At 45.1% G+C, this 20,516-nt stretch overlaps 1 protein-coding gene across 16 annotated transcripts in view; it reads left to right on the forward strand.

The window, feature by feature from the left end:
• TIAM1 (TIAM Rac1 associated GEF 1) overlaps positions 1 to 20,516 on the forward strand; it is a 443,084-nt gene that overhangs the window by 234,603 nt on the left and 187,965 nt on the right. Inside the window, exon 2 of one of the 16 annotated variants that reach the window (XM_089331498.1) lies at positions 914 to 1,093. The exons of 14 other annotated variants lie outside the window; for them this stretch is intronic. The gene's annotated coding sequence lies outside the window, so the exon portion shown is untranslated. Of the gene's footprint in view, positions 1 to 913; positions 1,094 to 20,516 lie in introns of those variants that run through there. One more of the 16 variants, XM_089331501.1, reaches the window with a different exon arrangement.

Below are 20,516 nucleotides of genomic sequence, written 5' to 3' on the forward strand. Positions count from 1 at the left end.
GACCATCTTCTGCTGCCTTCTCAAGTGCATTAGCAGGGACCAGGGACCTGTATTGAAAGTGGAGCAGCCAGGGCCAGAACCAGGGCTCATATGTGATGCTGGCATTGTAGATGGTGGTGCAATCTGCTTCGCCACAACACTGGTTCCACCCCCAGTTTCTGATCCAGCTTCCTGCTAATGCACACCCTGGGAGGAAGTAGATGATAGCTTTATTTATTTATTTTTTTAAATATTTATTTATTTGAAAGGCAGGTTTACAGAGAGGCAGAGGCAGAGAGAGAGAGAGAGAGAGAGAGAGGTCTTCCATCTGCCTGTTCACTCCCCAGATGGCTGCAATGGTCAGAGCTGTGCCAGTCCAAAGCCAGGAGCCAGGTGTTTACTCTGAGTCTTTCATGTGGGTGCAGGGGTCCAAAGACTCGGGCCATTCTCTGCTGCTTTCCCAAGCCATAGCAGAGAGCTGGATAGGAAGTGGAACAGCCAGGACTTGAACTGGTGCCCATATAGGATGCTGGCACTGCAGGCTGGAGCTTTACCTGCTCCACCATAGCACCGGCCCCTAGACAATGGCTTTAATACTTGGGTACCAGCAACTGATGTGGGAGACCCAGATGGGGTTTGTGGCTCCTGGTTTAAATGTGGCCCAGCCTCTGCTATTGTGGACAACTGGGGAGTGAATCAGCAGACAAAAGATCTCTCTCTCTATGTCTCCCTGTCACTCTTTCAAACAAACAAATAAATGAGTAAGAAAATTTTTGGAAATTCTAGTGCAGTACTAAGTACTATTGTATTGAGTGTCTGCCACACGTGATGTTCTTTCCCCATCTCTTTGATGTTTCTGAGGATGATCTTGCAAATTCTAGAATTATATAAAAATTGAGCTCCCAAACCACTATTTTCCCATCCGCTCTTATAGGTAGAGCCACTGTGGAGTGAAGCCCATCTTTCTAGACCCAAAAGCCAGGAGGAGAAGGAGGAGGAGGGTTGGTTCTGTGGGTGTGATGCTCTGCATCCTAGTCCCTCAGTTAGGACCTGAGCAGCCCGCATGGATGGCACCCTTGGAGATCTTGACCAAGCTGCTTCTCTTTTGCATGGGGTAAGTGCTGTGTTTGCCTGAGGCCGGGAAGTGCGGATTTAAGCTTTATAGATCTTCACTGTCAGATGATGCTACCTGCATCTTTGGGCACATTAGGAAGTTCATTAGCTGTGACCTGTTTTGATGGGAAGGGTGTTACTGATTGAGCCCACTTGTAGTCTGAGGCTTCGAAATTGGTATCCTGGGAACCTTCTGATGCTTCAGGGTCCAGTCTGGTTGGGTGGTTCCCATGGTTGTTTCAGAGACTCCAGTGGGTGTCTCCTGCCTTTGTCAACTCCTCTTCTCTTTGGCCTGCCTCTGTGACACTGGGACAAGTTAGGAAGGATTGATTTGGGCTGCAGCAGGGGAAGTTTGCTGTCAAAATACTCTTGCCTGGGAGCTATTGGAAGTGGGCTCATATTACTTTTATTGAGTGGGGATGAGCCGTCATGCTCTGTGGCAGAGTGGGTTCGGGGAAAGTGAAATATTTCATAAGGGACTTATTGCTGTGGTCTAGGTGGATGTCCTTGTTGCATGATAGATGTGGGTTTCTTTTCATGGAAAGGATCAAGTTGCAAACTGGCACGTTTATAGTCACTCCAGGAGAGAGACTGCTGCCTCCACCAGCGCCATCCCTCCCTCCTGGGTGTGGAGTCCATGTCCCTTGTGTCAACAGGGACAGTGACATCTGCCCATGCTGCCCTGTTCACTTCTCAGGGGTAGAATGATTTAGATCCAAGGGGCTTTTTTCTGGCTATAGGAAGTTGCTGCTGTTCTTCTCATCTCTGCTTTCTTCCTCTGAACAGACCCACCCGAACCTTGCTGGTAGGTGATGTAATGATGCATGCTCTAATATTTGCCAGGTAAAATGCTGGTTGGTCCAGAGTTTGAATAGAGTGAAGAGACTCCTCCTTGGTAGAGAGCCAAATTGCTGATGCTTCCTGAGGCCTGATGCCTGCAACTTCTCAGCTTTCCCACCCAACATTCTGGCCTGCTCTGCCGCTCTTGCTGGAACTTGTTCCTCCAGTCTTGCCTGTTGCCCAGATCCAGAGCCCCAGCCCTGGCCACTCCTTTCTCTGGATGTACACTAGCAGCTGCTGTATTTATTATCACAATGCATGGTCATCCTTCGATTGTGCTTTTTCCCATGGCGTGACCACGTATAAGTCATGACAAAAGCAGCAGCATTAACCCTTGGTTACACAGTGTGGCCCATCCCTATCCTTGGCTAAACCCCTGGACCTTTCTTGGGAGTTTGCTCCCTCATGTGGTTTGAGCCATGGCTTCTCTTTGTGGGAAATCCTTGTACTCCCCAGACAGTCCTTGGTGAGGGCTTATTGTGAGAAGGGTGCTCTATTTCAGGACAACCCTGAGCTTTCCCCACCTTGTCTCTGGAGAGCCCCTGTGACTTCCTTCCTCACAGTGTTAACTTGCGCCTGTGGCCCAACTGGTTTTCTCTGGAAAACTGAAAAATTCTCTGAAAAATTAGGTGGAAAAAATTCTCACCTAATACACAACATGGACACCATTTCTCTCTTGCTTACATAGCTTCTGCAAAGCCACAGATTTGCACACTAGGAGAGCTGGGATTGACATCCAGGTAGGCTGGCATCAGGATGTGTTCCCTGAATCCATGTGCTCCTCCAAGGCCAGGCTGTCTGTGTGTCTCTGCTTGAGCAATGATTCCAGTAACTGCTGTGCAGTGCTTAGAAAATGTTCGTCTCATGATTGGCCACACAAGCGGGAGGGATCAACCTTCCTAGTCCGTCTCACGTCTGCCCCTAGCCTAGCTCTCTGTCTGTTCAGGTTTTACCTCTCCCTCAGGGCCAACTCAAGCCTTCCTCTTCCTTGCTGCCTCCAGGTCTGTCCTGGTCCTTTGCCCATTTTGCTTTTCAGAACCAGGGTTGTGTGTCCGATGCTGCCTTGCACATCTTCTCCCCCTTCGGCCGGCAGCATTGTGCATGCTTGAGAACTGCTGTTGTGCCCTATACCAAATTGCCAGGGTTCAACAATTCTTTGGGGAGTAATTAAAGCCTGGTCGGAGCTGTCTAGAGAAATGTCAGGATTGTTTACAGATTCTCTGAGTGAAGGGAAATAATGAAGTTAAAGCACACAAGTTAAATAAAGGAAGCGAGGGGCATATCTAAAAATTGTTAGTCCATTTTCATGTGTGTCTGTGTGTGTATCTTCACGCTGCAGCTGTGAGGCTGAATCATAGAGTGCATGCATCATCTCTTGGCTTCAAGCACAGTGGCTAGCCCGTCTTCCCCCTGAGGGAATTTAAGCAAATTTATGTGATGAATAATGTGGATTCTCTTCCAATGCTTGGGAAGAGGTTTAACAAATTTCATGCAAATGGTAGGTGAACCATGGGCAAGTGTCTCTCCCCTCTCCCACTGGGAAGATAACAGAGGGAAGATAACCATCCCTCAGCAGAGCTGGTAAGGTCAGTTTCAAATGATGGCTGGGAAAACAGCCTGGAGTATCACTTTTTTTTTTTTTTTAAGATTTATTTATTCATTTGAAAGGCAGCATGACAGAGAAAAGGAGAGATAGAGAGATCTTCTGTCCACTGAGTCACTCTTCTAATGGCGGCAGCAGCCAGATCTGCAGAAGCTAGGAACTCCATTTTGGTCTCTTACATGGGTAACAGGGGCCCAAGTAATTACTTGGGGCATCTGTTGCATTCCAAGTGCATTATTAGCAGGGGAGCTGGATCAGAAGTGGAGCAGCTGAGAACTGAACTGCCTTTCTGATATGGGATGCCGATGTCGCAAGGGCCAGCTTAACCTGCTGTCCCATAATGCAGTCCCTTCCTGCAATCACTTCTCCACTTGGAGACACTTTACCTCCTGGGCGTGCTCACCTCCCCACCATTATAAATTAGGGAAAGAGCTAGGTTGGAAGTGAAGAAGCAAAGGAAAAGAGACTACATGGGTTGAGCACCTACTGTGTACCTGGCATTCTACTAAGAACTCTGTAAAAGAGTATAGCCATCTCTCAACATCTGCAGGGGATTGGTTCCAGGAGCCTCAGAGAGAGCAAAATCCAGTGATGCTTATTTAAAAGGGTATAGAAGTTGCATGAAACCTACACACATCCTCTGTACACTTGGCCTTATCTCAAGGTTACATATACTACCTAATACAGAGTAAATGTTATAGTTGTTAGGCTGTGTCATTTAGGGAATAACAACAAGGAAGAAAAGTCTGTACATGTTCAGTACAGATTTTTTTGTTTCGAGTATTTTCCACCCACAGTTCATTGAATCAGCTGTTCATTGAGGATGCGAGATCCATGGATGGGGAGGGCTGACTGCATCTGATCCAACTCTACAGCCCCTTTGTCTCATGCACATTCTCATTCCTAAGTCCAGTTGATAAAACCCATGGGGCTTGATTGAAACTGCAGCATTGTATGTTGGGGGAGGTGGTGAGGTGGATTCTGGATTTGAACTGTGTTCATCTGACTTTTAAACCTGGGAGTGTTCCCACTCATGTTGACTTTTGGTTTTGGGCTGTAGGGGTGTTTCAGTGATGGTATCTCATGATCATATGAACTTGGGAATTCAAAAGACTTTCGGATTAATTTCTGGTTTGTACCTTTTCTACTGTGGCCAATCCAATTTTTCTTAGACTTTAAAGTGAATTTAAGTCATTAATTGAGCAGTTTCCTCAAGTCTCCGTAATCACTCTGTTTATGTGTGAGTTTTTGGTGGGAAAATAATATTTGAAAAACTGCAGAATTAGGGATTAGATTGTTGGCTGCTCATCCACAGGTGAAAGGTATCCAGCTGGTCCTTGCGCACCTCCGGAGAAGTCGGATTTGTAGGTTTATCCTCCTCTGTAAGAGGCAGAAGTCTCTCCAGGGAGGTTGAGGGCTTTGATCATTTTGTCTTGGTGCACTGTTGGGGCCTGGGGGCTTCTGTAGCAGGGCACCTTGAAGCCTTCCCCGCTTGAAGCCTTCCCCCAGCCTACTCCTCTCCTGCTCATGTTGTGTAAACATTGGTGTGGCAGGGACAGATGGCCACTCTGGGGGCTCCTTTGATGCCACATTTGGTTGCCTGGGTAGGGGGTAGGGTAGTAGCAGCCAGCCTCCGTGGGAGGAGGACAGGTGGACTGGGAAATACCCACTTGACAGTGGGTAAACAATGCTTAACTCCGCAAAAGCTGGGTGCCCTGGCCCTGTCCAGGCTGGCGCAGAATGGAGACAGATTTACATAAGTGTGTTTAGCTTGGGAAGAAGCCAGGCTGTTCAAAGCACAGACTTTTCTCTCTGCTCCTAATGGATCTTCCGCAGAGGTTGGTTTCCTTATGGGAATGTGAATGAATTTGAGTTGGTGAAGGGAGAGAGGGTGCTACAGATAACTGTTTTCAGAGCAACACAAAAAAATGCATTCCAGAGGTCACCGTTAATGTGGCTGGAGGCTCAGGTGCAGGTACCTGGAATCTGCCAGAGTCAAAATGGAGCAGGAGCTCCCCTTATCAGTGCTACCTTTGCTGGTCAAACACCATCAATCTTTGTAATGTGGACTGAGGGCTTTGATGGAGAAGAGGAAGGAAGTTAATGAAGAACAACCCAGACTGGGCACCGGGCAGCAAAATCCCTTCTGAAGGAGAACCGGGAGTTGACAGCTCCAGTGGTTTCTCCTGGTCTTGGTTGAAGAGGAAACACAGAGATGGTTGCAATGGTCCACATGCAAACTAAGCATAGAGCTCAGGCAAGAGGAGTTCAGTCAGAATCAATTCTAGCCTCTGGGAAATAAGTAGTACTATCTGTTTTTGTAATGTATTTAGAGGTGTTCCAACAAGCCAACATCAGGTAATGTATTCAAGTGAACAGAGTGACCTTGAGTTGTTATGCTTCGTATTAACTTTTTTTTTTTTTTTTTTTTTGGAGGGGGAATGGCAAGGTTACTTAGTTCATATATTCATTCTTTTAGCAAATCAGTCATGGGGTAGATGTAGGTCTGCTGTTTGGAGATATTCTTGGAAGATGTAATGAAGTGTGACACACAGCTCATGCTCCCTCAGGGCCTCACAGTACAGAAGGGAAGAACAGACTGGCCTGGGAGAGGTGGTAGGGGCTATAGCAGGGTACAAGGGTTTTTTTGTCTGCTTGTTTTAAAGACTGCAAGAGCATTACAATAGCATGTGCAATGTCCTGTGATCTGTTTTTGAATTAAAAAATGTTTTAAAAATGTATTTGAGAGGCAGAGAGAGAAAGGGAGAGAGATTGATTTAGATAGATTTTCCAATTACTTGTTCATTCTCCAAATGCCTGTGACATTCTAGACTGGGCCAGGCTGAAGCAGGAGCCAAGAACTCAATCCAGCTCTCCTAATGAGTGGCAGAGAGCCAACTACTTGAGTCATCACCTGCTGCCTCCCAGAGTGTGCATTAACAGGAAGTTAGAATTGGGAGTGGAGCCAGGACCTAGGCACTCAGAAATGGGATGTGTGTGTCCCAGGTGGTGTCTTAACTGTTAGGCCAAACATGTACTCCTAGAAGTTCCATAAATTTCAAGAGTCAAGAGGATGGGTGTTGTGGTACATCGAGTTAAGCCACCACTTGGGATGCCCACATCCCATATTAGAGTGCCTGGGATACATTTCTGCTTACAATTCTGATCCAACTTCCTGCTACTGCACTTGGAAGGCAACAGATAAAGGCCTGTGGAAAGAGCCACATTCAGAATTCCAAGTGTAGTTTCTACAGAATGCAGATGGGTCTCACACAGCCTTGAATTTGAAAAGTCAGAAGTTGCATTATCATAAGTCAGAAGCTGCCTGTGTTTATTTCTTTTTAAGAATCAGAGCTAACAACTAGTTTGGACATGCTAGTTTCTGCTTTGCTTTTCTCAATATTTTGAGTAACCTAGTTTGTGCAGATTCTTGATAGGCCATTTAGACTTGAAAAGATCCAACCCACAGGCTTGTTGCAGGTCATTGGAGGGTGATTTTAATTATCTATAAATAGTGAGAATGTAAATGTGGGAGTTTTACTGCTCAGTTTCCTGGTGGTGGTTTGAATATTTTCTCTTGGTGATTCCAGTGTCAGAATTGACCCTGCTAGACCCTGTTCTTGGATTTTTCTCTTTTGCTGAAAAAAAAAAATACATATATATATATATATTTTTGTTAAGGAAATGGGTGAGGGTATTTATGGTAAGCTCAGCCATTTATGTATCAACAAAATGATTATCAGTATGGATGAGTTAGTTTTGATTCAATGAAATATGAAAGAGAGAGAGAGAGAGCTTGAACTAGAAAGAAGTCAAGACTCAAGTTCTTATCCTGGGCTCTTCCTAACTCTTGGACCTTAGGTGAGCCAGTGCTGCAGGGCTAAGAGTGGTGTCCTTGGGTCCTTGTGATGTGTGGAAGTTCTTCCCCAAGGCAGGCGAAGCCTGCAATGAGAATCTTGGGTACCAAGGCTCAACTTTTAGCTTGACATGACAGTCAGTCGTCATTACCCATGGGTTGTATGTTTGAGAAGTCAACTAACTGCAGATTGAAAATCTTTGGGAAAAAAATTGTTCTGTACTGGGCATGCAAGGACTTTTTTCTTGTCATTATTCCCTAAATGATACAGCATAATACAGCAGGTGCATTGTATGAGGTTTTCCAAGTAATCTAGAAATGACGTAAAGTAAAAATATACAGGAATTTATATGTAAATATTATATAATTTTATATAAGGTTCTTGTTATGTGCCAGGAGTCCTGGAACCAATCCCCTGTGGTTACTAAGGAGTGATTCCACTAATTATGTGTTTAGACATTATTATATTTTTATTTGTTTCAGACACAGTTGCTGGGGCTGGATTTTATATTTTTGGTGTTATATTTTAAAATTCTGTGTTACCTTTCAGCTGTGTTTTCTTTCTTTTAATCCAGTAGTAAATGGCTTCATGTAGGGTTGAAATGGTTGAAACTAAAGAGAAGATAGAATCTGGAAGTAATTTTCAGCAGTAGAGAAATGAAAGAAAAGGGGAAAATACAGTAAGATGAAGGGAACAGTGAAGTACAACTTGCTTTTTCTCAGTAATTGACATTTTGATTGAAATTACTTTTTCTTTGGGACCTTGTAGTTAAAAGAAAGTGAAAAGCATGCTGAATATTCAGTAGTTCCCGTTTCTCAAGTACATGGCAAGTTGGCATTTGAACTGTTTGCCTGCCTCTTATTTTTCATTGTCATTTGAAATCAGATGGCAGTGAGACAGTCCTCTGCGACCCCTGTCTATTCAGCCACTGGGCTTCCTCGCCTGTCTGCCTTTTGACTCACAAGGAGGGGTGAGTATGAAAACCTGGGAGTACTCAGACTGTGGTGGGTGCAGGATGTGGGAAATGCATCTGTAGAACGTCAGCCTGGAGTAGGAGAACGATATCCTAAAGGTGGAAGGCTTTCTAAAGTGCCTTTAGATTTGACTTTTTGAGCTGGTTGGCATGCTTGGGGATTCCCAGTCCTGAGTCCTTTGTAGGACGGGATGTTTCCTGTAAGGATAGCATTTTGATTTCAGAAATTGTAAAGCGCCTTGTTGTAGTGCATTGTTTGTGAGAACATGTTTGGACTCTTGGTCAACATCATCTTGTGTTTTCCCCGAGAACTGCTGGGTGGCCTTGAGAGTGGTTTGGGCCTGAGGCCTTCAGTCTTAAGTTTTCATTTCATGTGACAGACTTTCTTGTTCAAGAGGTGGATCGCTCAGACTTGATGTGTCTCCACTTGTGTGACTTTTGTTTCATGATAGATTTTGAGATGAAATTGGTGGAATGAATGCTTCCTAATTCATCTCTTTGTCCAGAGACTTGCAGGAGTCTTTGTTTTAACAATTGTCATGATTTTTTGTTTAGTGCTTTTTTGAGTGTTTGAAATGTACCTGCTGTGTGTGGCAGCTATGGTGGGTCCCTCACAGAACACATGGGCTGGTGCTACCAGTTAGGGAAAATGGGCCAAGTGTAATGCAATAGACAGGGATATTGCACAGACAAGTTTTATTCAGTAGGGATAAGTGGGAATGCTGAAATCATATTTTATATTTTCACATTTATAAATTTGAAGAGCTTGTTACAACAGATGTATTCATTTTTAAAATTATGTATTCATTTATATTTATTTAATACATTTGAGAGGCAGTGGGAGAGAGAGATTGCATTCATTGGTTCAATCACCAAATGCCTTCAACTGCCAGATCTGGCCTGGTTGAAGCTGGAAGCCAGAAATTAGTCTGGGTCTTCCTGTGTGTCAGGAACCCAACTACTTGAGCCATTACCATTGCGTCCTACGGTCTGCATTAACAGGAAAGTTGAGTGCTAGAGGCAGGACCAGAGCTAGGTGTCTAACCCAGGCACCCTAATGTGGAACACAGATGTCTTTTTTTGTTCTTAAAGATTTAATTTATTTGAAAGGCAGAGTGATGGAGAAGGGAAAGAGACAGAGGGAGAGAGAGATCTTCTATCTGCTGGTTCACTCCCTAAATGGCCAGGCCAAAGCCAGGAGTCTGGAACTCCCTCTGGGCCTCCCGCATGGGTGGCAAAGCACTTGGGCCATCTTCCACTGCTTTCCCAGGCACATTAGCAGGGAACTGGATTGGAAGTGGAGCAGCTAGGACTTGACCTGGCTATCATCTAGGATGCTAGCATTTTAGGTGGCAGCTTAATCCACTGTACCACAAGACTGATACGTAGGAATTTTATAAGATGGTGAAACTGTAGCTCAGTCTGGTGCTATGAGGGTGGATCCCTGTCACTATATGTTGCTCAACACACCATGAAATGCACAGCTCTCAGAATGTACCTTAGTGTGAACTCTATGGACTTTGGGTGATAATATTGTGCCAAAGTAGATTAATTGTTTTTTTTTAATTCTTTTATTGCACTCATTTCATCTATGAAATTTCTTTCTTTTTTTTTTTTTTTTAAGATTTATGTATTTATTTGAAAGGCAGAGTTAGAGAGAGGCAGAGGCAGAAAGAGAGAGAGCAGTCTTCCATCCTCTGGTTCACTCTAAATGACTGCAACGACCTGAATTCCGAAGCCAGGAGCGAGGAGCCAGGAGCCAGGAGCTTCTTCTGGGTCTCCCATGTGGGTGCAGAGGCCCAAGGACTTGGATCATCTTCCACTGCTTTCCTAGGCCATAACAGAGAGCTGGATCAAAAGTGGAGGAGCTGCTGGCCGTTGCAGCCGGTTGGGGAGTAAACTAGCCGATGAAGACTTCTCTCTGCCTCTCCCCTCTCTGTGTAGCTCTGACTTTCAAATAAATAAATAAATCTTTAAAAAAAGAAAAAGAAAGAAAGTGGAGCAGCTGGCACTCGAACTAATGCCCGTATCAGATGCCGGCACTGCAGGCAGTAGCTTTACCCCCTATGCCACAGTGTCCCCAATTCATTGGTTTAACAAAAGTAGTGCTTTGATGGGGGATGTTGATGGCCAGAAGGCTCTATAGTAGGATAAGAGGTATATGAGAAATCCCTGAAGTTTCTGCTGTGAACCTTAAACTGCTCCATAAGGTGGAGTATTTTATAAAACACCAACAACAATATATTGGTCCACTTTTCTTTACTTTAAAATACTCAAGAGGAGCTTCTTTGGGAAAGAAAGGGTTTATTTCATCTTACAGTCTGAGGTTATAGGATCAGGCGATCCCAGTCTGGTGTCAGTGGAGGTGAGTTATGGCAAGTGTGGCAGCAGTGATCACATCTCAAGCCAGGAGTAGAGAGAGAACCTAGATTGAAACTAGAGCTGAAATAATAAAACCTCACATGAGACTCCCCCATGACATGTCTCCGTGACCCCAAGATCTCGTGCCAGCCCCACCTGTCAGACACCATCATTACATCAGATCTGCACCTCAATCCATCAGCCATTAAGACACCCGAGTTTAAACCCCTGCTTGAGTGCTGGGGAGCCAGGTCCTAGTTAACACAATGAGCATACAAGCCAACGTTGAGGAGAGAGAGCACACTACATTCTCTTTATGATCCCCCAGAAGGTGTCTCTTAACCTCTGTTACTTCTCCAAATCCTTTCTGTTGTCGAACGGGATGCCCTGACGCTTGGAGAACTGGGATGTGATGAGACCTGGGATTTCCCCTGGTGAGTGCATAGTTATGAGAGCATCGATTTCAGTTCCTGTTTCCTTCCTTCTGATCACGCATCGTGGCTGCGCTGTTGATATTAGGGTTGCAGTTCTGGTGAACGGATTCTCTGGGTAAATTCCATGTTAGCCAGAATGCTCTAGGGAAAGTTAAGAACAGTAGAGCTTAGATGGTATTTGGAAGTGTTGTGTCCTGGGGACCAGAAGTGGTTAAACCCTGCCTTGTTCTTAATGCCTGTTTGTGAGGAGTTGCCAGGGGAACTGTGTTCACAGGGCATGTTGGCATGGAGCTGAGCAGTCGTGAAGGTTTTAATGGAAGCTTCTCTGTGTGTTTCTCCTTGAGGGCTGGTTTTACTATTTGAATTCATTACCCTCGTGTTCCACATGTGTTTTTGGGTGCTTCACCTGGTGCCACACTCAGTTCCAGGTGGCTGGGCTATTGTGATGAACACAACCAAGAAGCATCCCTGACTTTGCATAATTGACATTGTGGTTGAGAATCATGGTAGCAGATGGTCATTACAGTGGTGCAGGCAAGTGTTGGGGAGTTGGAACTTTTGATAGGAAAACCACACTGAATGGGTGACAGTGGGGCAAAGATGGTAAGGGGTAGATGGGGCAGAGGGCCAGGCCTGGCATTTTGGGGGGTTAGCATGGACACCACTGTAGCTTAGGTGGAAAGAGGAGTGTGGTGAGGGAGGCCATGGTGGACTCTTAGTGCAATAGAAGGCTGTGGGTAGAGGGAAGACCTGAACTGACCAGGTTTTAATTGGTTCTCTCTGAGCTACATTGAGTGTAGGCCAGGGGTGGGGGGAATATCCTGTTGCCCCAACCACATAAAACCTTTAAAATCACTTGGTGTGGCCCTGCTAATGCAGCTGTAGGTGGGGCTTAAAATTTAATAAATCTATAGCAGGCTAATTTTTTAAAAAACATTTATTTATTTGAAAGGCAGGAGTTAGAGAGGAGGAGTTACAGAGAGAGATTTTCCATCTGCTGGTTCAATCCCCAAATGGCTGCATTGGTAGGGGGCTGGGCCAGGTTGAAGCTCAGAGCCAGGAGCTTCATCCAGGTCTCCCACATATGTGGCAGGGGCCCAAGCACTTGGGCCATCTTCTACTGCTTTCCCGGGCACATTAGCAGGGAGCTGGATTGGAAGTGGAACAGCTGGGACTCTATAACCAGCATCCATATGGGATGCAGGCACTGCAGGCTTTGGCTTAACCTGCTAAGCCATAAATTGGCCCCAGGCTATTTTTTTTTTTTTTTTTTTTTTTTTTTTTTTGGACAGGCAGAGTGGACAGTGAAAGAGAGAGAGAGACAGAGAGAAAAGTCTTCCTTTCTGCCGTTGGTTCACCCTCCAATGGCCGCCGCGGCCGGCACGCTGCGGCCGGCGCACCGCGCTGATCCGATGGCAGGAGCCAGGTACTTATCCTGGTCTCCCATGGGGTGCAGGGCCCAAGTACTTGGGCCATCCTCCACTGCCCTCCCTGGCCACAGCAGAGAGCTGGCCTGGAAGAGGGGCAACTGGGACAGAATCCGGTGCCCTGACTGGGACTAGAACCCAGTGTGCCGGCGCCGCAAGGCGGAGGATTAGCCTAGTGAGCCGTGGCGCTGGCCAATTTTTAAATTGATAATTTTATATGGCCTGTGAATGATGTTATAAATATCCAAATGACCCTTGGCAGAAAAAAGGTAGGCCTAGCAGCTTCCTCATGCGGACCATTGGTACCCCGTGTCTGATCTGAGCATTGATTATACTTTGCTATTGCATATACAGCATGCTGTTGGGTCTTTGGCATAAGTTTATTCAACTTCTCTGGACACAGATCTCTTTTTTGATAGCTGGTGAGAAAAGGGACTTCCATTGTGCAGGGGTAGTGATATGTTCTGTAGTGATGCACGGGTGGCTAAAAATCCTGGAAGATAATATAAAGTTCTGGGCAGCCCCTTGTTCCGTTTATCCACCAAATGGAAAAATCCTCCCTATGCTTTGCTCTGTTTTCCTCTTAGATCCAGTCCCACACTCCTCTCCCCACTCCGCTGTGGTCAGGCTGCTCGCTGAGGATGTGCCTTCATTTATTTATTTATTTATTTAAGATTTATTTATTTATTTGAGAGGCAGAGTTACAGATAGAAAGAAGCAGGGACAAGGAGAGAAAGGTCTTCTGTCTGTTGGTTCACTCCCCAAATGGCTGCAATGGCCAGAGCAGGGCCAGTGCAAAGCCAGGAGCTTCTTCCTGGTCTTCCATGCAGGTGCAGGGCCCAAGACTTGTGCTATCTTTCACTGCTTTCCCAGGCCATAGCAGAGAGCTGGATCAGAAGAACAGCTGGGACTTGAACCTGTGCCCATATGGGATGCAGACACCACAGGTGGAGGCTTAGCCTACTGTGCCACAGCACCAGCCCCGAGGATGTGCCTTCTGAAAGAAGGAAACCGTTTGTGGTGTGCATTCCCCGCTCCCTAGAGCTACCTGTTAGACCATGGCCTGGACACATGTGGCAGATCTCTGCACTTTTCAAAGATGCAAACCTGAGCCATTTGGCGTTTGACCCTGTCCGTTCGTTTTAAGTGGCATGTGGTAGACTTGCCCACAGATGTCAGTCGACCAGCGTACTTTGAACAGAATAATAATAACTTTCACATCTGGTCCCCTTTTCATCTAGGGATCTTAAAACCCCAAGTGCATATTAATTAAACCTCACATCTCTGGAAGGTAGGGAGGCATGGAGGCAGTCACTTTAATCACCACTGCAAAGGACGTGGAGGGACAGCCCCTGGGCCCAACTCAGTAACAAGCATTTTGCTCCGAAATGCCTTTCATCTAGCATCTTAAAAATGCCACAAGTATTACCTGGTGGGAAGTGCATTATCATACACATCTGTAGGGAGTGGGAAATAACCCTGGGATACTAGGCCTGCTAGCTTTTCAGTATTGGCCTCTGGGGGACTTCATGCAGTTCTTGGGTTCTTTCTGCTTCATGCACATTATCTGGAGTCTAATGGTGTGGACTGGAGCCTGGTGCAGTTGCCAGTAAGGCTGTTTGGTTTTCTGTGCATCTTTGTTTGCTGTGCAGATGGGCAGGATGTTCCTTTTCAGACTTCTGCTGTTTTCCAATCTGCTAATAGATAATTCTCAATGGCCTGGGATGCTCTCCCTCCAGAAGGGCTCCCAAATGAATTGACATGACAAAAAAGCGGTAGAGAGCCTGTCTTTCTCCAGAGGAAAGAGTTCAGTCCTGGCTCCGGAGGCCTTTGAGCTCACCAGTAAGAAAACTGCAACACAGCCACAGCAAAAGTAGAAAATTGTGTGATCTTGTCTTTAATAGGCCGATAATCCAGCTTCTTGCCTGTGAGAGGGGAGTTAGGGATCTGGCTCTTAATAAGATCAGGTATTTATGTGCACAAGGTTTTGGCATTAGGGTGGTTGTGGTTTCCAAATGAGTGGGCTTCTTTGATTTTAAATAGGAAGTTTTTTGCTCTGTATTTAAAAAAATTCCTAAATGCCAGTGTAAAGTATGTTTCCGATTTTTCAACATAATATTGCCATTATGGAAATAAAGAATAAAGTAGAAAAATACTGAAAAGTGTGGGCTCTTTAAAGCTCCCTCCATGTGGCACCTCCAACCTCTGGATTCCTGGTTTCTTTCCCACTTTATGAAAGTTACAAACATATCTGTGCTTCTGCAGATACAAGGTGAATGTTTATATATTGTTTTATTTAATTTTTCTAAAATGACTTATTTAAAAGGGAGAGAGAGAGAAAGAGAAAATCTTCCATTTAAAGGTTCACTTCCCAAGGGGCTTTAATAGCCAGGGCTGGGCCAGGCCAAAGCCAGAAGCCAGAAGCCAGGAACTCCATTCAGTTCTCTCATCCTCTTATATCTCCCTGGTTCATTAACAGGAAGTCAGATTGGAAGCACAGCGGCTTGGACTGAAGCTGGTACTCCAGCAGGCTTGCGCCACAACTCCTGTCCCTGTTTATATTGTTTTAAGTGAAGGCCCTTCCAAATAAACTCTAAAAGCATACCCTATGATGCTGTATACTTCCATGATTCTTTCTTAATAGTAACAAACTGTTAACAAAAACTCTTCTTATTCTTTTTTTAGATTTATTTATTTACTTGAGAGTTACAGACAGAGAGAGGGAGAGACAGAGAGAAAGGTCTTCCATCTGCTGGTTCACTCCCCAAATGGCCACAGTAGCTGGAGCTGAGATGATCCAAAGTCAGGAGTCAGGAGCTTCTTCGAGGTCTCCCATGTGGGTGCAGGGGTCCAAGCACTTGGACCATCTTCTGCTGCTTTTCCAGGTGCATTAGCAGGGAGCTGGACTGGAAGAGGAGCAGCCAGGACTCCAACCCATATGGGATGCTGGCACTGCAGGTGGAGGGTTAGCCCACTATGCCATAGTGCCAGCCCCAAAATCTCTTCTTCCACTGCATTGTTGTAGTGTTGCTGTGCTTGTTTGCCTCGGTGGAACAGAAGGTGTGCTGTTATGGGATAGGTATTCACCATTTCCTTGTGCTGTGATGACCTTTGTTAGTGGTGACATTATCAGACTGTTACTTAAGTAGGTCAATAATTAGGGCAAAGAAATGACTTAGAAATCACTTTGTGGTTTAGAATTGAAATAAAGCAAAGTCTTTGTCTCCAGCAAGAACAGTGTGTTTTCTAGTTGGGCCTTTGAGCCCCTTTGCTGGTGGCCCTGTGGATGGAACCCTGGAATTCTGAGCTTTGTGACAGCTCTCCCAAAGTGCAGGCAGAGGAGGAAGCCTCAGAGCAGCTCCGCCACTCACCACTGTGTGGCCTTGGGCAAGTCACCGAAACTCCCTGTGCTTCAGATCCTGCCTGGGGATAAGTTCTTTCCTGCTAGCATTGCTGGGAAAATGAAAATATTTCTCCAGCACCTGACTCAGAGTAAGTCTCTGCTGTAAAAGGCCTCTGCTGCTGTTGTCAGCAGTGTCATGGCCACTGTCTCTCTCGCCTTGGGCTGGAGCCAAGAGGATAAAATTTTAGATTAAAAAAAAACAAACAAACAGACTTCTGCCACTTCTACTAAATCATTGTAGGAACCATGTTCAAGGCTGGTTTGATCTGTGTCCTGCTTTTGAGCTGAGGTTCTTGTCTCTATTATCCATAAAGTTGGACATCATGGAACTTAAAATTACTGAGCCTCTTTTTTTGTTCTTCCTCTCTTGATGTGTCCATAGTACTACTTTTTTTTTTTTTTAATGCTTTAGCTTTTTAGAATAGTTGTGGGCTTACAGCAAAATTGGAAAGCACTGAGAGTTCCCATGAAATACCCCCCCCCCACACACACACTCTGCCATTACCAGTTTCCCACCAGAGGGGTGTACTTGTTATAGTCAGGGAACCTATGTTGACCATTATTACCCAGACTGCAGAGTTTACAGCAGGGTACGTCCTTGGTGTGTTACATTCGCTGGGTTTGGCAGACATACAGTGATGCATATCCATCATTACCGCATCACAGAGAATAGTTTCACTGTCCTAAAAGTTCCCTGTGCTCATCCCTCCCTCTTCACCAACCCCTGGCCATCAGTGATCTTTTAGCTGTCTCCACACTTTTGCCTTTTGCAGCCTGTCATCTAGTGGAATCCTACAGTAGGTGGTCCTTGCAGACTGGCTTAGTGCGGCTTGCTGAGGTTTCTTCACTAATGCTCTTGTCTGTCTTCATTTTGGCTGTGATGTGCACCTCTACTTTAATCTTCCCCGGGGAACCTGAGTTCCCTGGAGAGAAATTTGGCTTCATAGCTGAGAGCAGCATGCCTGAATTGTGTTGGGGAACCATGAAGTGGGTCACACTTTGTTCAAGTTTCCAGTGACTGCTTGGCAGTCTTTCTGAAGTAGAACTAGAGCTATACATGCTGTACACACAGATACTTTTGAAGTTCTTCTGGTCTAAGGCAGGGATTGTGGCACAGTGGTTTAAGCTGATGCTTAGGACACCAATGTCCCATAGTAGAGTGCCTGCCTGTTTAAGTCCTGGCTACTTGCAATCCAGCTTTCTGCTAATGTTTACCATGCAAGGCTGTGGATGATGGCTCAAGTATTTGGGCCTCTGCCAGCCATGTGAGAGACCTAGATGGAGTTCCTGGCTTCTGGCTTTGTCCTGGTCCAGCCCTTGCTGTTGCAGGCATTTGGGGAGTGAACCAGTGGATGGGAGATTCTCCCAACCCCCAAAACGGTGTTGTTCTGCCTTAAAAAAATAAAATCTAGCTGGTTTGGTTCCTAATATTCCATGGTAACTCAATTCCGCGGACATAGGCATCCTAAATAACCAACTGCGGGATGGATGCCCCAGGTGGATTGTTAGACTACTGCCACTGCCTCACAGTGTGGTAGAGATGACAGAAAAATCCACCATGCATTGTGGCTAAGGGAAAGACAACGCAACAACAGAAATAGAAGGAAAGGAAGCAGAGTGTCACAGCCCAGAGTGTGGATTCACACACAGCCAGGGTGCTTGTCATTCTTGGGGCTTTAGTTCTTTCTCCTGTATCAGTATATATAGAATACCATAGACTGGGTCACTGACAAAGAACAGAAATCATTTGGCTCATGGTTCTAGAGACGAGGAGGTCCAAGAGTGTGGTGCTGAAATGTCTTCTGGTGAGAACCTTCTTGCTGCTTCATGATGTGATGAAGGAACAAGAGAGAGCCGGGGACCCCAGACCCCCTTTGATAACAACCCAGTTTTGCAAAAGTGAAGCCACTTCCACAAAACTAGCATGCATGAGAGCAGCATGAATCTCCTTGTGAAATTGGATTGCTTGTGACCTAAGCACCTTTAGGTGCCACCTCCCAGCACTTCTGCATTGGGAGTTAAGGCCCCAACTCGTGAACTTTATGGGACACATTCAAACCATAACACCCTGTAAGATGGGGGATGATGGTGGTAACCTTATAGAGCTCTTAGCACCTTATAGAGCGTGTGTAATGATGGAGCAGAGTATCCTGTCCCAGCACACCTTTGTTAGTGTGGGCTGGGATCAGTTTCCTCCTCCATCTCCCATCCTCCCCTGCAGATGGGAAGTGTTTGGCTAGAGGAGTGCTCTGATTGGGGGTGTGGTGGGGTGGAGTGGGGAGGAACAAGGGTTCAGGGATGAGAGGAGCGGCGCCCTGAGTGAACCACTTCTTTCTCTTCTGTCTGTGATGTTTTAAAATTATCATGCACATTCATGGTAGATGTGTTCACATATGAGAGGCTTCACAAAGTTTATGGAATGTACATCCCTGAAAAACACAATTCATGGATTTCAAAGTTTCTTCTACTAAAATAAATTTGTCTTTTGATTTCATTTTCCCTGAAAATATATCTAAGCAAAATGAGGATGAGCAAAACTAACTCTTCACCAGCTTTCAGAAGTACCCACCATCGATATTTACTTTCTTTCCAGTTAGACTTCCTGTCTTCCTCTGCTGAGCTGGTTTATGCAGGATGTTGGGGATGGTTAAAGTTTTCTTGTGCTTCATTCCATCAATTTGGTTTCTTATAGGACCAATTTTTACTACATCTTTTTACATACATCAGCTATGATGCTCTGGAGACACAAACCTCAGGGACCACTTTGTAATTGGACACTCAGATTAAATGCTCTTGAGTGAGAAACTAGGCTGAATCAGATTTTTATCTATTTAGTACCAAGACAGAGACAAAATAACAGTGAGATTTGTATAACCAAACACTTTTAATTTTTTTCTCCCAGCTCAGAGCCCAATTGATTTATTTCCCAAGTATTACACTGCTTTTGTTGTACTATGGCAAAATTAGCAGGTTTTACAAGTCAGATTTATAAATAGAAAATCTAAGTGGGAACCAGAACACTGGTTTTGGGTTCTTGAGAGTTACTCTCTCTGCAGAGTAGTCTCTTGACTGCCTCCTAAACCATTGAGAACGCATGCTGAAATTTATTAGCCCATGGGCAAGCATCACAATGCACCTGAATATCTGTTAGTCTGGAAGTTCATTTTGAGCAACACAATAAAATACTCCTATAAGAACAGGAGCTGTAACCGAATTCCCATTTAACTCCACCTTGCAACCCTGGCATTGGTCTGTGATTGGGCATTAGGCTAACAGAAAATAATGATTCTGAAATCCTCTGTTGAATGGGTAAGTGGTTCTGTGTTTTGGTTTCTAGGAACAGCTCTGCTCAGTGGTAGCTGCATGAGAATATGAATATGTAGTAGGGTGTCTGATCAAGTAGGCACATGTAGTCTGTCCTAAAATTGGAAAGTAACAGATGAGTTAAACACAGTATTTGAATTCTTGTCAACCCACTTGAAACTGAGAATTTGGTGAGGATAGAGCTTCTTGGGATTCTGGTTGTAGAGCTATTTTTCTAGTGCAAGTTCTGTATGAATTGACAGAGACGGAGGAGTCAGCAGATGGAGCTCAAAAGATTGACGTCACTGTTGGTAAATGGAGGCTTGAAGGTTTTGACATGGAAGTACAGCAGTGGGTCACTTAGATATTCCTGACTGGTAGAGTTTGGTGGACTTACCCACCTGTGTAGACCTAGCACTGGACAACAACAGGCTTCCTCCCATGGACCAGAATCTCTCAAATTACCTACTGTAGCCTACAGCAGGCTGGGCCTTGGATTCCCCAGAGGCCTGGAAGATCTCTAAGAGAGGGGGAAGAGAAAGGCATATGGGATCATTCTACCAGGTCCTCTGCACTGCTCAGCCAGTGCCTGGCCTCCCCAGACCATCCTGAGATACCAGAGAGGCCAGGAAGTTTTACTGTAGTTGAGGATCTTCCATGTCAGAGGCCAGGGGAACACAGCAGACATGAGCCCTCAAGGTTCATATGATGATAGTATGGAAACACAATTATTTTAGCAGTTTTGAACTGATAGAAGATCATACTGAATCTTGAGTTTTCCATGAGTGAGTAATTGTGCCCCAACCATAGGGTGAAGAGAAGAATGCCATATTTGTATTTTAATGGACTTCTGTGTTAATTTCCAGGAGATTCAAATACCTTTGAAGCTCCTCCATGGATCCTGTCCTAAGAATCTGTATCCTGGGTCAATTCCCAGGACCTGTGCCAAAGGGCTTAAATTAGTTGGTCTGTGTGACCCCTGCCCTTTAAAAACCTGAATGCTTTAAAAATACAAGCAGTTGCATTTGGAAAATGGTAATTTGCATCTGGCTAGTGCTTTTCAACTGAAAGTTGAGGCTCATTTTGGGTGTATAAAAATAATTTTAGTGGTTTGGGGCCAGCACTACCAAAAAATACAGTGGAATAAAATAGAGAATAAGCCAGGCTGTATGACTATATGTCTATATACTGAGTTGAAAAATATGGGTCCCAGTAGGGTTAGG

The sequence above is a fragment of the Oryctolagus cuniculus genome, chromosome 4, assembly GCF_051225735.1.
Source record: "Oryctolagus cuniculus isolate XC-2025 breed Fujian yellow rabbit chromosome 4, ASM5122573v1, whole genome shotgun sequence".
Classification (NCBI taxonomy): domain Eukaryota; kingdom Metazoa; phylum Chordata; class Mammalia; order Lagomorpha; family Leporidae; genus Oryctolagus; species Oryctolagus cuniculus.